At 33.5% G+C, this 11,698-nt stretch overlaps 1 long non-coding RNA gene across 6 annotated transcripts; it reads left to right on the top strand.

The window, feature by feature from the left end:
- Positions 1-819: 819 nt before the first annotated feature.
- On the top strand, positions 820-10,902 carry LOC133308722 (uncharacterized). 6 transcript variants are annotated; one of them, XR_009751209.1, is made up of 8 exons: positions 820-1,386; positions 1,507-1,603; positions 1,681-5,164; positions 5,599-7,130; positions 7,225-7,284; positions 8,415-8,494; positions 10,095-10,237; positions 10,334-10,902. It is a non-coding gene; the product is annotated as an uncharacterized LOC133308722 (long non-coding RNA). The 6 variants fall into 6 exon arrangements; XR_009751206.1 differs by having other exon boundaries at positions 1,507-5,164; XR_009751208.1 differs by having other exon boundaries at positions 820-1,603.
- Positions 10,903-11,698: the final 796 nt, after the last annotated feature.

Below are 11,698 nucleotides of genomic sequence, written 5' to 3'. Positions count from 1 at the left end.
TCACGCATGGAAAGGGGATCATCTTCTCTACTCTCTACCTATGTTGTTACTATGCTCCTTTGCAGAGCCATCCTTGTCATACACACACCCCCTTATGCACCATGGGAAGCTTCACTAGTGCTTTGGTCTCTACCATTACTACTATAAGCACCCTCTATATTAACATACTTCACCTTCCATGAGACACATTTTATGTACCACCAAGAGTACAGATACTCTAGTTATGTGCTCTGATAGGCTTAAGGAGCACTATCCTAATATTATTTGATGATATCAAATCTTATTTTTTAAATTAAAATATAAATTTGAATTTATTAAGGATTTGATGAGATCAAATCTTATCGTAAGGTGAAGTTTTGAATTTGAATTTGAATTTGAATAGGTTAAAGATTTGATAATATCTTATTTTGAATTTAAAATTTGTATTAGTCAAATACTAATTTAATTTGATATAAAAATTTTAAAAAAATAATAATTTAGAAATACAAACTCGAATTTGTTAGGTTAGTTGGATATATTTAAATTAATTTTTTTTTCACGTTTTTTTTGTGGAAAATATTTTCACGTTTTTTTTTAAATTTTGGGTAACAGTTATCTTATCTTGGCGATTACGTAATCCGACAAAGGCGTCCAACGAAATCTTATTCAACGTTCCACGGACTTAATCAAAACCGCGTCAACTGCTTTTATTTTGATTGCATCATAACCGTTGATATTTCCACCCACCGCCTTATCTCAGCCGACTAATCTGATCCTCCTCTCTATATAAACCTCCTCTGGCCTAACCGTCTTCCTCGTTCTAAAGCAGGTTAGCGTTGCGTATATTTTCGATTTTCGATTTTCGATCTCCTCTTGTAGTAGTTCTCATGCTTTTGCTGATTCATCTTTTTTCGATTATATATGGTTGATGATCTCGTTCTTATGATCTAAAACTTTGTTTTTATTTTTACGATCTGATGCCGTAATCGTGCTTTGGTTTGCTTTGCTTCCATAATTGAGGATGTCTAGGGTTTTTCCGATTCATATGATTTTGCCGGTTTCAAGATCTCAAAAAACTGATAATTCTCGGACTCTCTTTGTCAATTATTTGAGTATTATGCTTAATTTGATCATGGAGTTCTAGGTTTTGAACTGCAGCACGATGGAGTATGGATTAGAGTTTTTTCCGGCTTTGCCAATCAAAGATCGGATCTTGAAGAAATTTTTGGCATTCTAGATACAGCCGTTTTTGAACCGCTAACAGCTCAGGATTACTAATTTCTTTTCTTCGATTAGTTGTTCTGCATTTTTTTTCTATGGCATTGATCGCGAGGCATACGGATTAAATTGTGAACCTGTTTTTCTGCAGCATAGTGCTTCAATGCTTCGGCTCTCGTGCATAATTTGGTGATCTCTATCTGGATTCTGAATTCTTGGATTTTTCTTTTCGTTTCTATCTTTCTTTGTCGGTTCTGAGCGTCTGATTTTCTGGATTTACTTCTCATGATTTCTGCTTGGGTGTTACAGGGAAGATAATCTTGAATAGGAAATATTCGCCGATTGAATATCCTTTTACCGGATTGAAGATCTCAAGAAATTGATAGTTCTCGGACTCTTTGTTAATGTCAATTATATGAATATTATGCTCCATTTGATCACGGATTCCCATGTTTTGAACTTCTTGCGTTTATTCGTTTGCAGCACGGTGGAGTGCGGATTTGAGTTTTCTGCTCTTTCGAGTTGCCAATTGAACATTGAATCATGAAGAAATTTCTGCCATTCTTGATACTTCTATCTAGCTCAGGATCATTAATTTAATTTCCTTGATGAGTTGTTCTGTATTACTTTTATTATGGATTCAATCTCGAGGCATTAAATTGTGAATATGTTCTTCTGCAGCGTATTGCTTCCGTCGAGTCTGAAGCATAATTTGGTGATTCTGGATTCTGGATTCTGGATTCTCAGATTTGTCTTTTCGTTTCTCTCTTTATCTATTCTGTGCGTCTAGTTGTGTGGATTTACTTTTCTGTGATTTCCGCTAAAGATAATCAATTAATTGGTTTTAGGTTTTTTGTGCGTCTCCCGTGGAAGCAGTGGGGGAGAGTATTGACATACTTTTTTGGCTTTAGGTTTTACCACCCTTAATGCAATCCTTTTCTTCTTATTTTTCGTTTTTTTTTTTTTTTTTTGAATGTGTTCATTCTTTGTCAGTGTCGGAATTCTTGTGTTTTCTGTATCAGGAACGGGGTATATGGAGTATTAAGGCGCAGGAGTTTGCACGAACATTTCCGGAGAGTTCGCTCTGACCCCTTTGTTATCTTTGTTCTGTTCATCCTGCGTCTTGGCTTGGAGTATTCTGCTACTCTTACTTTTGGTTTTTTTTATAATTTCTTATATGACTTTAAAGTGTTTCCTCGTCTAATTGGATTGGATTTCCTGTTCGTTATAGCAGCACATGACGTTCCTTTGGACTTGGATTAAGCATAAATTGTATGTTTTGTTTCTATATTGAACACCTGAATATGCAGATATATGGAAGTTTGGTCCAAACGGATGTGTCATATATTTCTTAAGGTTGCTATATAGGCATTAAGTTTGGTCCGAAAAGCTGTATATTTCTTTGCCTTCTTGGGACAGTTTGGTTAGGCCCTTAGCTCTTTGTTCTTGTTCTTAGCTAGTAATACGCTTTAGCTGGATTGAAGATCTCAAGAACTGACAGTTTTGGTCTCTCTTTACACATTTTCCGAAAAGCTGTATATTTCTTTGCCTTCTTGGGACAGTTTGGTTAGGCCCTTAGCTCTTTGCTCTTGTTCTTAGCTAGTAATACGCTTTAGCTGGATTTGGTTAGGCCCTTAGCTCTTTGCTCTTGTTCTTAGCTAGTAATACGCTTTAGCTGGATTGAAGATCTCAAGAACTGACAGTTTCGGTCTCTCTTTTTGTCATTGGAGTATGTAAGTTTTCTGTTCGAAGGCGTTGCCAATTAAAGATTTGATCATGAAGAAATTTCTACCATTCTTGATACAGCAGACCAGAACGCCAACAACTCAGGATTACTAATTTAGTATCTTCGATTAGTTATTCTCTCTCTTTATTTTCTGGCTTTGAATGAGACATACGGATTAATTTGTGAACCGGTTTTCCTTTTGTCGGATTGAAGATCTCAAGAAATTGATAGTTCTCGAACTCCTCTTGTTTTGTCAATTATTTTAATATCATTCTTCATTTGGTCTTATGGTGTTCTAGGTTGTGAACTTCTTGTATTCATACTATGCAGCACGTTGGAGTCCGGATATGAGTTTTGTGTTCTTAGGCGTTGCCAATTAAAAGATTGGACAATGAAGAAATTTCTTCCTTACCTCATACAACGAATCAAAACTGCTAACAGCTCAGGATTATTTCTTGATACAGCGAATCAGAACTCCTAACAGCTCAGGATTAACAGCACACAGTTATCGAAGGGTGTGTAGGAGAGAAACTTATCACATGTAGCATGAGAGTAATTTCTCTCGTATATATAAGTAGGGGTCCCCTATTCCTATAATACATACTTCTTTATTAAAATGAAAAATAAGTGAAATTTAAGTGATATTTTTTTTTGGTAAGCAAATTTAAGTGATATTAATTATAAAGAAATGAGTAGAATAAAGACAATTAAGTAGATTACTTTTTTATTTCTTGATATAGCGAATCAGCACTCCTAACAGCTCAGGATTATTTCTTGATACAGCGAATCAGAACTGCTAACAGCTCGGGATTATTTCTTGATACAGCGAATCAGAACTGCTAACAGCTCGGGATTATTTCTTGATACAGCGAATCAGAACTGCTAACAGCTCAGGATTATTTAGTTGTCCTTCAATAAGTTGGGATCTACCTGGATTCTTAATTCTTTGATTTGTCTTTCCGTTTCTATCTTTCGTTATCCTTTCTGATTGTTTACTTTTCTCAAGTTACTTCTCTATTCTGCTTGGTTGTTATGGGGAAGCTAATCAATCAATGTGTTGTAGGCTTTCGAAGCAGTGGCTGATAGTATTGACGTGCTTTCTGTTCGGCTTTAGGTTTTATTACCATTAATATCAGTTTCTTTTTTTATTTGAATGGGTTCGTTCTTGATTGGCTGTCTTCTTGCTGGGTTCTGGATTCCGTTATTTTGATAGTGAACGCTTGGTGGTGTCGGAATTCTTGTATGTTTCTATATCAGGACTATGATTTTTAAAGCGCTGGAGTTTACACGTTTCATTTGCTTCCTTATCGGGAGGAATTTGGGATAGTTTGGTTAGGCCCTTAGCTCAGATGATCTGCGATTGTGTCATGGTTTGGAGAATTCTGCTCCTCTTTTTTTGCTGTTTTCTTGAAAATTTCTTATGTTTTTCAAGCATTTCCTCTTCTAATTGGAGATATCCTCTTCTTCACAGCATCACATAATGTCCCTTTGGAATGGTGGTAATAAGCTTAAATTGTTTGTTTCGATTTTATATTGAGCACCTGAATCTGCAGGTAGATGGAAATTTGGTCTAAACAGGGATGAATCAGCATCTTCGCATGGTTGTATCATATTATAGTCAGTATTGTTTTTTAATGAAACTTTTAAGATATTATTTTATATCATCAAACTGTTCTTTTATATATAATTTTTTTAATAATTTCTTACCGTGATTATGGTTTATTTTTATGGTCCTCTATATCCTTTTAAAACTAAGTATTTTGTTAATTCCAATTCTTAAGTGCACAAATTGATGAAAGGATTTTAACGAATTTTCTGTTGATCTAGGTGTTGAACTTCTTGCATTTATTAGTTTGCAGTACCTTGTGGTCTGGAAATGTATTTATGCTCTTAGGAATAGCCAAATTGAAGAATGGGTTTTAAGAATGTTCTTCTATTATATGTGCAGAGGTTTTTATCAGATGAAATCGGCAAGGAGCTCTGCATTATTTGATTTTACTTTTACATGAGTTTGTTTTGTTTTCTTTTTGTTTTCTGGAATTGATGATAGCCATGAATATTAATTGAATTGCGAACTTGGTTTTGTACAGCTTAGTGTTTCTAACTATTTAATGTGATATTAGTGGTATGTGTATCTCAATTGTTGTCTTCTAGCACGGGTTTTTTGTGTTCAGGATTAGAGCAGTAGAGCTGTTTTGATTTGGTGGCTGATTTGCGCATGAAGTTAGTCAGATAATTTTGGTATGATGCCATTATTTCCTTTTACAATAAAATTCCATTGTCTTTGAAATTTTGAAAAATTTCCTACTTGAAAAAAGGTGAAGATTCAAACTCTCATTGCATGATTCCCTAAATGTTTTTTTAAAGATACCTGCCTATTTTTTCCTATGAACAAATTGTTTTTGCATTAAATTATTAGATGTATTTTTTTATTTTTTTGTAATAAGACTATTTTTTCATAATCAAAAGTTTAAAAACATGCCTACCTTTTATTATAAAAACATATGAAAACTTCTTATGTTACCTACTATCCCTTATAAAATGTTTTTTGATAGTTCTTTTTTTTTTTACTCGTGTGATCCTGGGTGGTGAACTTTGTGTTGGTGTTTGAGTTGTGTGCTGTTGTAGTTTTTAAATTAGAGTTTGTCTTTAAGGTGAAATGTAATGCTTTCTAGGAACAGCAGAAAAGAGATTGAAGACGAACGGCATTCCCCACCTGAGAAAGTAGAGCTAACTTATTTGAAGTTGCAAGTAAGGTAGTGATGATTGCTCTTAATTGTGGTGTTACTTGAAATTGAAAGTCATCCATCATACGTAAATGCTCATCTATTGATGCATATCAAAGTTGTGATTGAGATTTTTATGGTTATTCCTAAAAACTGGTAGATGCATGGTTTTGGAGATAAAATATGTGTTGCAGAGTAGTAGGTGCTCAGAGCACCGCAGGCTATATTGGGTCATGTATTCAGCGAAGTTAAGATAGAGTGTGGAAGTTGGACTGAAATTTTATTGTAACAAAAGTGTGTAGAGAGGATGGAATGGGGCTGTTCTTCATGATAATGGGTTATATGTTATTCATCTACACAAAAGATGTTTTTGCTCAGGCGCAAGCAATATTGAGATTTTTTTCAGTGAAGTCAAGACACTAGCAATATTGGGTTTCTGTAGCAAGAAAATAGCAATGTAACTTTTAAGGTGTAGTTCCCTGCCTTGTGATTTCTGAACGTCTCAATGGTGGAGCTGATTGTGGTCCTTTGTGGTTTGTTCTGATGGCTTGTGTGCTGGTTGGGCTTTGATGTGGTGTTTGTTGTTAATTCTGCTACTGTCACGTTCCTCTTTTCATGTCATATGTGGCCTCTATTCATTCTGTTAGGGTTGCTCATTGTGTTAATGGTTGTTTTTGGTAGTGGATGGGGTGTAGTAAGGTTTTTTTGCTTCCTTAAGCTCTTGGGTGATTTCGTCTCGCAACTTGTTGGTTGCTTTCAAGTGAAGTTAATCATTTGCTTCTATGGTCACAATGAAATTAATCTTTTTGTGGCTTTTTCTCTGGGAGAATGGGTTATTGTTTCAGGTTTTGAAGTTCGGTGCTGTGGTTTGGTTCATACAATCAGAGCTGGATGTCTGTTACATTTTGTGCATGAGAAGGTGTGCTTACTAATTTGAGGGTTCCAAAGTGGTATCAGTCTGTTTGTTTCTGTTCGTTATATATATTTTTTTCCCAGTATGACGGTTTCAAGAGGAGTTGGGACTTCACAAAGTGTTAAATATTTTAAGGAGGTTATTGTGAGGTGGGGTTGTTTCAGGTTTTGAAGTAAGTTGTTATGATTCAGTTTGTAAAGTCAACGCTGGATTTTTTTGCTAGCAGATTTATTCTAATGTCTATTATAATTGTTTGGTGCACTTACTAACTAGTGCTGTTCAAATGGTTTGTCATCTGCAAAGCCTGTTGATTTCTGTTCAGTAATGCGTATTGTTCTCTTCACTGTACAATATGTTAAGAGGTGTTGAAGACGTAGCTTTAGTGTGCAATTTTCGATGATTTTCCGTACTTTCAAGCTACTTTGTTATTTTCATTTCTTTAGGGAAAATGTTATATGTCTTGCCAGTTTGGTATGTGTTGAAGCAGTATCTATTACATAGAGCAATAAGAGGTAAATGGACTGTAATATTTCCAGGAGATCAGCTACATTGATTGGCATTTTATGGGGTAAGGTACACTTGAGTGTGTTAAGAACTTTAGATAGAAGTTGCTTCTGGTGATTCTACTGTTCATATAAGAATTTATGCTAATCTCTGTGCAGGTTTTTAATCCGAAATTTTTATCAAGTGAAGCGTGATAATTTGACCATCTGCTTATTTTGGTAAATGTGTCTTGTCTTGGATGCCAGCGTTCTTTGAGGATGTTTATTATTTGAAATTCTTACGTTTGTTATTTATATTGAGGTTACTTTTATTTTTATTTTTTATGGTTACTTGACGATGTAATGTTCTATTGTGGATGTTTTGAACAATTGTACCTGATGTTTTGGATGTTTTCTTAAGATATGATTTGTGTTTCAGATTGGTTTATTTTTTATTGTGGGCATATGATATGGAGTTTTGAAGGATTACTATAGCTCTGTTTTCCTTTATAAGTGTGAAATATAAGTTTTTTAAAAGAAAATCCGTCACATGTATTGTGTATACTGTTTTTTATTCTTAATTTTTTTAAGTCCTATAAATTTCAGTGATCCTTTGATTATATTACATCCAATTGTATTAGACATACATGGAGCCACGAGAATTCACTCTAAGTAGGTGTGGTATGTATTGAAAATTTATTTGTATGATTACATAGCCTGTCCCAAGCCAGTTTAAAAGAGGAGGGTTGTGGCATAATGAGTCTTATAAAAGCAATTAACATTTGTTGTCAGCAGTGGAGTTCGATTTAATGTTTGTACTTGTAGAATGTACAGGTCACCTTATCTAATTTTCTGCGAACAATTTTTGATGTTAAATCCATGAACCGTTTATTTTTGTCATCAGAATCTTAGTCTAAAGCAGGGGGTAGCAAGGATCATTTTACAATACAATTATATGACATTACGTTTTTTAATTTGTTATTGCTTTTTTTTAACAATAGTTGGGCTTAGCATTCATTCTTTTTAAATTAGCCAAAAAAAAAAAAATCACTTTGAGATAACATAGGTAAATTTGAGCAACTTAAAAAATCTTTTGTTAGTTGATAATCATTTGCTGAGTTTTGGGATTTGAATATGTTGAATTTTGAGTGAGAAGGTTTGTACATGTGAATGTAAATGTTATTGTATATTGGAGATTTTTGATAGTCGGTAAATATTGAGTGCACAACTAGATGCATTTGGAATTTATAAAGGAAGGGAATGGTGAACAGATCATGTAGCGAAGTCTTACATGTGTTCTTGTTTGTAATTTTTGAGGATAGAAGTAGACAACAAAATTTCTGAATATAAATTTGGCAATGATCTTGTAGTCTCTAGGGCCAATGTTATTGAAGAGGGATCAAGGTCGAAGAAGCAAAAATATTCCAAGAGGGAAATGCACAAGGCAAAGGTATAAAGTTCGAGGGTAATTGTTACAATTGCGGTAATCTTGGCTACTGTGCTTATTTTGGTAAATGTGTCTTATCTTGGATGCAAGCCTTCTCTGAGGATGTTTCTTATTTGTAATTCTTATGTTTGTACTTTATATTGAGTTTACTTTTTTTATTTTTGGTAATTGATGGTTACTTGACGATGTAGTATTCTATTGTGGATGTTTGATCAATTGTACCTGATGTTTTGGATGTTTTTTTAAGCTATGATTTGTGTTTCAGATTGGTTTATTTTTATTTTTTTGTGGGCTTGAAGGATTAGTCTGGCTCTGTTCTCCTTTATAGGTGTGAAATATAAGTTTTTTTTAAAGAAAGCCTTCACATAAGCACGTTGTTGGGGTTAAAAATCTAGTTGTTTGTTTCATGTAGTATTCGATGTTTGGGTTTTGTATCCTGTATTGTGTATCTTACAGATGACTTAAAAATGTTTACCACTCGTTACCACTCTTTTGCAAATAGTCCTATGTGTTCCTGTATTGTGTATTAGATTTTTTATTCTTAATTTTTTTAACTCCGCCTATGTATGATCTTCTATAGATTTCAGTGATCCTTTGATATCATATTACATCCCCTTGAATTAGGAATATGCGAGAATTCACTCTCTTTCTAATTTAAGTAGGTGTAGTATGTTTCGTAGGAGTATTGATAATTTATTTGTATGACTACATAGCCTGTCCCAAGCCAGGATAAAGGAGGAGGGTTTGTGGCATAATGAATCTATATAAAAGCAATTAACATTTATTGTCAGCAGGAGAGTTCGATTGAATGTTTGTGCTTGTAGAATATACAGGTCATCTTACGCTAATTTTCTACGAACAATTTTTGTTGTTAAATCCATTAACTGTTCGTCTTTGCCATAAGAATCTTGGTCTTAGCAGAGAGGTGGCTAGTGTCATTTTACAATACAATTATATGATGACATTACGTTTTTTAATTTAGTATTGCTCTTTTTTTTATACTATAGTTGGTCTTAACTCTTTATAAATTAGCCACACACAAACAAAAAAGAAAAAAAAAAACAATTTGAGATAACATCATGTAAATTTGAGGAACTTAAAAACCATTTTGTGTTAGTTGATACTTTGCTAAATTTTGAGATTTGAATGTTTTGAATTTTTAGTGAGGGGGATTGTACATGTGAATGTAAATGCTATTGTATAATGGAGATTTTGTTTGAAAGTGGGTAAATATTGAGTGCACAACTAGATGCATTTAGAATTTATGACGGAAGGAAATAAGATCATTGGTGAAGGGATCCTGTAGCGAAGTCGTATTTTCGTGTGGGGTGTACATGTGTTCTTGTTTGTACCTAGGGTTAAGCTATTTTGGGATTTGTCTTTTTGTTTGTGTATATACAACTGATTTGTAAGTGTCTATTAAGCCTAGAAGATACCAGTATTCTATTTTAACTTAAAACACAAACAGAATTAGAATTTAAATGTATGAACCTAAGTTTTAAGATTTAAAATCAGAATCGTACATTGAAATGTAAGTTTCTTATCATTAACAGAATCCATATTGAGATAATTGTTTGTTGGCTATATGATTCTGTTAATCCAGGATATTAGATAAGAAGTGCACTTGGTCCGAGGTTTAGGAGATTGCCAACAATAATGTGATCCAAAGTGGCAGGGAGAGACATCCTTGTTTCGGTTTTGAGTTCTTGCCTTATACTCGGGAAAGATTTCACAGCGTGAAACAAGGTATTTTGAGATAGGAATGACGATCCAAATGTTAAAGTTAGATGATGTATTTGAATTATTAGTGCTTACTAATGTTAACGTTCTTATGATGTACAGAAGTACTGTTCAAATAATGATTTTGTGTGGTTCAAATTCTTACACACGTTGAGGATCGGCGTGTAAAAGGCTATATTCTTTCTGTACTCATTACAGCTCGTTGAGACTATTAAATTTATTGATAAAATTCTAATTACATGTATTTTTCATTATGTCATCGTCCGAGGTACCAAGCCATACTTGAGTTCATAGTGTTTTTGTGAATTATGGCGGGATGATGTATGGTCTGAAGTAAGTTACTAGAAGAACATGTAACTAGAGCTGTTAAAATGGGTCAGTCCGTCTTATTTGGCCCTAATCTGTGTGGGTTAGGGCCAAAAAGCTCATTTTTCATTATGTCATCGTTCCAGATACCAAGCCATACTTGAGTTCATAGTGTTTTTGTGAATTATGGCGGGATGATGTATGGTCTCAAGTTACTAGAAGAACAAGTAACTAGAGCTGTTAAAATGGGCCAGTCCGTCTTATTTGGCCTTAATCTGTGTGGGTTAGGGCCAAAAAGCTCAGGGCCAACATTAATAATCATTGCCCGCATAGGGCAAAAGCTCTATTGGTTAGGGTCAGCCTGCGTGTCATCCAAAATTATAATTGCATAATTTTTTTATCATATTCAACACATTAAAAATATTTTAATAAATAAATTATTAACACTTTCTTAACATAGTTTATACAAATTATAAATTTTTTATTATATAAGATTTGTACATAAATATACAAGTGAAAATTCAATATAAGTGAAAATTTAGTTATTACTTTTACTAAATTCATTAATAAATGATGTCATCAAATAAAGATTTTCTCATCGGGAGTCAGAATAGAATACATCAAATAAAGATTTTCTCATCTTAATACCAGTATTGAATAACTGCTCTTGCTATACTATACATTTAAAAGTAAAATCGTTGATTTTCTTTAACTACTATCGTTACAAAAAAAAATTTAGTTATTATTATTCAAAAAATTACTAAAATGAATTGTATACAATATGTTTCAATACAAATTTGTATGTATAACATACTTAGATGTCAATAAAAAAAAATTGTTGATGTGCAGATGAAAATCTGTGTTAAAATATATCACTATTGAAAAATTTATTTTTATTGTAAAATATTATGGATGAATTTTCACATGATTCGTAACACGTGATTCTTTATTTTTCATGACCCTTGATATTAGGGGTGTTTATCAATCGATCCAAACCAATTCAAACCGAGGTGACCGAACTGAAAAATCGATAACTGAAAAAACCGAAAAAAAATCGCAACTTTTAATTGGATTGGATCGGTTTGCGGATTGTTTAAGGAAAATCGATCCAATCCAAACCGATCCAATGTATTAATTTTTCTCTACTTGGACTTTTTCCAA

The sequence above is a fragment of the Gastrolobium bilobum genome, unplaced genomic scaffold (assembly GCF_033153095.1).
Source record: "Gastrolobium bilobum isolate Gb01-03AN ecotype WA unplaced genomic scaffold, APGP_CSIRO_Gbil_v1 utg10786, whole genome shotgun sequence".
Taxonomy (NCBI): domain Eukaryota; kingdom Viridiplantae; phylum Streptophyta; class Magnoliopsida; order Fabales; family Fabaceae; genus Gastrolobium; species Gastrolobium bilobum.
This window is presented reverse-complemented; position numbering and strand designations above follow the sequence as displayed.